General features: G+C 43.6%; 1 non-coding gene across 1 annotated transcript; it reads left to right on the top strand.

Moving 5' to 3' along the window:
• Window positions 1-4,935: 4,935 nt before the first annotated feature.
• LOC120259629 lies at window positions 4,936-5,041 on the top strand. The gene has a single exon (XR_005536186.1). It is a non-coding gene; the product is annotated as a small nucleolar RNA R71 (small nucleolar RNA).
• Window positions 5,042-5,306: the final 265 nt, after the last annotated feature.

Raw genomic sequence — 5,306 nt, 5'->3', positions numbered from 1 at the left:
ACGCAAACGGGCACACACATTTACGTCGTGGATCGCCTTGCTTCTTTAATAACGGACATGTTGGTGGAGATCTTGTTCTATATGCACAAGTCAGAATGCTTGAATGTGACTGCGTATGTCCCTCCAAATTGTTGTTCTAACTCGAGTACGAGGAGGTTGGCACACATTCCTCCATATGGAACCCGACCTATGTCTTCGCGTTTGAACCTTAGCAAGCTTTCCTCCAAATTAGTGCATTACGACCCACATTGGCTTCTTTCTCTCATAATCAGCCTCACAACCCTACCTGCATAAAAGTAACATAAATACACCCATATTAGAATTAAAACCCGAGAAAAATAATGCTCAACACAAGGAAAGAACACTTCGTATTCTTATCACACAAGCGTTATTCACCAGTTTCATCACTTTTAACTTCATTCTAAACATGGATACTCATTCTAATTACAGAGATGAAGCATTATTCACCAGTTTCATCGAATAAAATCAAGAATTTGCAAAAAGAACAAAAGATAGGGCTTATCGATGAGTTGAAGTGGAAAACCGTGAAGCGACCGGAAAACCACGCAAAAATCAGTCCAAATACGGTAGTGCGAAGTCAGAAAGAAGTGTGATGGTGCTCTTAGGAAAAGAGGGGTGTGTGGGAATGAAAAGAAATGATGATCCTTTAAACGGACTCACGCTTCTTGGTGTTCAGTACATTTGCATGGGCGTGAGGAAATTACCCACGCCCGTGCATCTCCATACGAAAGGCTCACAGGGGCAGATGCATGCCCCTGTGCAATCTCAGGAAAACACTCACTGCCTCTGAATGCTCTTGCACGGGCGTGCAGAAAAAATCCACACCCGTGCGCCGACACACGAGGGCGCTAGTGCGTCCCCAGTGGTCTTTGTGGACAACCAGAGAAAAATTTCTAAAGTGTTCCGCACGCCTGCATGCGAAAATTCTCGAACATGTTTACACACTCAGAGCCTGCCCTAAAATGCAAACTATACCAGTGAGAAACATGATAGATAGCTCAAACGACCAAAACTTCGTCAAATTCACATGAAAACACAAGGTGAAATTACAAGTCCACGAGAAAATTACAGCAAAAGCATCTACAAATCAAGACACCAACACTCAACAATTTATTCAAGCAAACCCTAAACTACCAAATTAAGAAAATAGTAAACACTTTGGTTGCCTCCCAAAAAGCCCTATTTAATGTCACTTAGCTTGACGTATCATGTCTTACCTCACGGGGGCTCATAGATGAAAGCTGCCCTCTTACTGACAAGGTCCCCTTGCGTATATCCTTCAATTGCACGGGTTTGTCTAAATAATAATCCCGGATGAGCGGGTATCAAATCCATAGGGAATAGGGAATAAAAACACTTAATCCACTTCTTAGTTATGTGAAAGATCAGTAGTGATAAGTGTGACAATGATTCAATTCTCAAAAGTAAAAACAACAAGTAAGAGAGTACGAGTAAAGAGTGAGGTAAGGCAATCGATAAAGATGGGGTACTCGGACAATGCTCCACCTAGGATAATCGTTTCAAGTGCAAAAACCCTCTATTATGCTTCCTAATCAATGCAATAGTGAGTCGTGGAAATCCTTAAATACAAAGTCCCAAATCTAAGGTCAACTATGCCTAACTCTATACATGTCCAGGAGGAGAGATTCGATAACCTCTCAACCTCGTACTCGCATAGAGTTGCAATAAGCTCTAGGGACTCCAAGTGATAAATCTCTTCCTAATTATAGACCTAACCCTTTGGTCCAGGTGGAAGGTCCCTAACCACAATTAAGCCCTAGATACTAAGATCATCTCAACGCTTCACTCCGTTGCAAGCGTAACAAAGCCCCAGCCGAGGGTCATCTCTTAGACTATTCACTCTATTATGGCCACAAAGAACTCGAGGAACGGAGGTAGAATCTAACACGTCGGAGGGGAAAGGGGACGCTCCTGTACCTCTCGACTCACCCTCTCAACTTTCTCCAACCTAGCTTTGTCTAACGCTCATGGTGTGTCACTCACTCACAAGGTTACCAACAAGAACCCTCAACCCTAGTGTTACTCTAGGGAAAATGTTCATACAATCAAGCATTCGAGGTTGGAACTCACAATAAACATCAATTAGCTGAAAGCATAATAAAGAGATTCAATGAAACAAATACATCCTACGGTTCACAAATACCCAAGTACCCACTAGGGGTTTAGCTCTCCATGGAGCTAAGTACAATCAAATAAATAGAATGTAAAAGCAATGAATCCATAGAGAAACCCCCTCGATAGTCGTGTCGATGATCTTATGGAAAGTCCTCTACTCGTCGTCCAAGGATTCCCTCGTCCGGTATAGGATACGCCTCGATGGAAGATCCCCTACCAACCTTCTTCCTAAGGAATGACGATGTCGGAGCCATAGAACCTCTCCAAAACCTTAGCCAATACCTCTCAAAACCCTAGCCGAAACTCTCTCTCAAGTTGGGGAAAACATGGAGAAAAGAATGCTGAAATCGGGGCTGAATTGGCTTTAAATAGGGATGGAATCAGGCGATCACACGGGCCTATGGATTCTACACACGCCCATGTGGAACCTGCTACAATACTCTGCCAAAAATACTCCCGAATCCACTTTTCATCAAGGTAACATAAACGGGCACATGTTTATGCCGTGGATCGCTTTGCTTCTTCAATAACGGATAAGTTGATGGAGATCTTGTTCTATGTGCATAAGTCGGAATGCTTGAGTGTGACTCCCCTTGTGCCCGTCCAAATGGTTGTGTTAACTCAAATACGAGGAGGTTGGCACACACTCTAGCATCTCGCACCCGACCTATGTCTTCGCGTTTGAACCTTAGCAAGATTTCCTCCAAAAATCGATGCATTATGATCCACATTGGCTTTTTCCCTTCGTACTCGGCCTCACAATCCTACCTACATGAAGGAACATAAAAATACACATATTAATGAAAAAAACTGAGAAAAGTAAAGCTCAAAATAAGGAAAGAATGCTTCGCATTCATATCACACAAGCACTTATCACTTACCCATGTCTTGGAAGCACGACGAGCAAAATCTCCTGAGGGTACAGGCTGAATTATCGGGCTTGGGACTACCTAACAGTGGTTCATCCAACTTCTTCGGTTCACGCACATCTCCAACAGTCTTGGAGCATTTCCGGTGGCCTCTCCTAGCCTTCTTCATCTTCCGGAGCACCTTCTTTAAGATCCCCGGGGTAGATGGTACTTATTCCGTTGAACCAAGCATCATTACTTCTTCATTATCTTCCTCTTGGTCGAACAGACCCTCATATGGGTCTGGATTGAACATTTCCTGCATGTATTCATCAACAATCTCATCAATAGTGTCTAGAAAATACAAAGTATCCTCAAAATTAAGTGAATGCCGCATGGCTTCAGAAGGTAGGTATGTGAGCTTGTCATCTCCAACTCTCAAAGTTAGCTCTCCGCCGTCCATGTCAATCAATGCCTTGGAAGTCCGTAAGAATGGCCTCCCACATATCAAGGGTACATCCGTATCCTAATCGACGTCTTGCACCACAAAGTCTACAGGAAATATATACTTGTCCACCTTGACAACCACATCTTTGATAATACCCCCTGGATGTCTGACCGTTTGGTCCGCCAATTGCAAAGTCATCCGAGTGGGTCTAAGCTCGCCCAAGCCTATGTTTTGAAAGAAGGTGTATGGCATGACGTTGATACTCGCCCCTGAATCCGCCAACGCCATTTCTTTATCCAAATTGCCAATTTTACACAGAATGATGAAGCTTCCCGGGTCTTTCTTCTTGTTCAGCATGTTCTTTTGTAAAACAGCCGAGCAAGACGCATCTAAAATCACTGAAGCACTCTTCTTTAACTTCCTCTTATTGGTCAACAAGTCTTTCAAGAATTTTGCATACTTAGGCATTTGGGCTAATGCCTCAACAAAAGGAATATTAATGATGAGTTGTTTGAACAAACTCAGGAACTTCTTATACTATTCATCCCCTTCGTCATTTTTCAATCTAGAGGGATAAGGGATTCTTGGCTTCAAATGTGCGGGTGCTACCTCCTTCTCTTTCCTTGCTCCCTTCTCAACCTCTATAACCTCGAGTGCATGTTCATTGGGCTTCTCACTCGGAAGCTTACCCTCAACCTCACGACCACTTCTCAAAGTGATACCCTTCACATGCTCTCTAGGATTGGTCTCGGTATTGCTTGGCAAGCTTCCTTGTGGTCTCTTCGATAGAGACTTCGCAATTTGCCCCACTTGATTCTCAAGATAATGCAAAGAGGCGTTGTGATTGCAAATTGTAGCCTCAACTGATTGGAACCTTGTATCAGATGATTGCACAAACCTAGTTAAGGCCTTCTACAAATCGTTCATTTGGGTCTCCAAACCCCGAAACTATGTTTTCCATGTTTGGGGCTTGATGTTGTTGTTGGAAACCCGGTGGCCGCATGGCCTTTTGTGGACCTTGGTTGCTCCACGAGAAATTGGGATGACTCTTCCAACCCGGATTGTATATGTTGCCATATGGGTTTCCTTGATTCCTCATAGCATTATCTACAAAATCGACATTCTCAACCGAAAGATGCATCACCAATATAGATCAGGAACTGGGAGGGAGAAAGTCCTCCACCACACTCGATGCAAGTAGTCACGACTGCCACTCTATTCGAGGTTAGGAGATCTAACTTCTTACTCAATGATTCCACTTGAGCCGCCAATGAAGTTACTGCATCTATCTCATGGAGACCAGCCATCTTTTTCTTCTCCTTATTATTCCATTGGTAGCTGTTTAACCGTATTTATTCAATTAGTTGACGGGCCTCACCGGGGGTCTTGCTACCTAAGGTACCTCCTGCTGCCACATCCAAGAGTTGCCTTGTACTCGGATTTAAACCGTTGTAAAAGGTCTGAACAATTATCCACTCCGGGAATCGATGTTGTGGGCACTTTCTCAGGAGCTCCTTGAACCTTCCCATGTCTCAAATAGAGACTCCAGTTCCAACTGTACAAAGGACGAGATCTCATTAATAAGCTTTGCAGATTTTCCAGGAGGGAAATATCGAGCAAGAAAAGCTTCTACCATCTCCTCCCATGTGGTAATCGAGGCTCTAGGTAATGTGTGTAGCCACTGCTTCGCTCTCCTCTTTAATGAAAATGGGAAGACTCTCAGTGTGATGGCATCATCCGTCACCCCGTTTATCTTTAGTATATCACACATCTCGAGAAAGTTCTCTATATTACTGTTTGGATCCTCATCGGCCAAACCATTGAACTATGCGGATTGCTACAACATCTGGATG

This window comes from Dioscorea cayenensis, chromosome 4 (genome assembly GCF_009730915.1).
Source record: "Dioscorea cayenensis subsp. rotundata cultivar TDr96_F1 chromosome 4, TDr96_F1_v2_PseudoChromosome.rev07_lg8_w22 25.fasta, whole genome shotgun sequence".
Lineage (NCBI taxonomy): Eukaryota > Viridiplantae > Streptophyta > Magnoliopsida > Dioscoreales > Dioscoreaceae > Dioscorea > Dioscorea cayenensis.
This window is presented reverse-complemented; position numbering and strand designations above follow the sequence as displayed.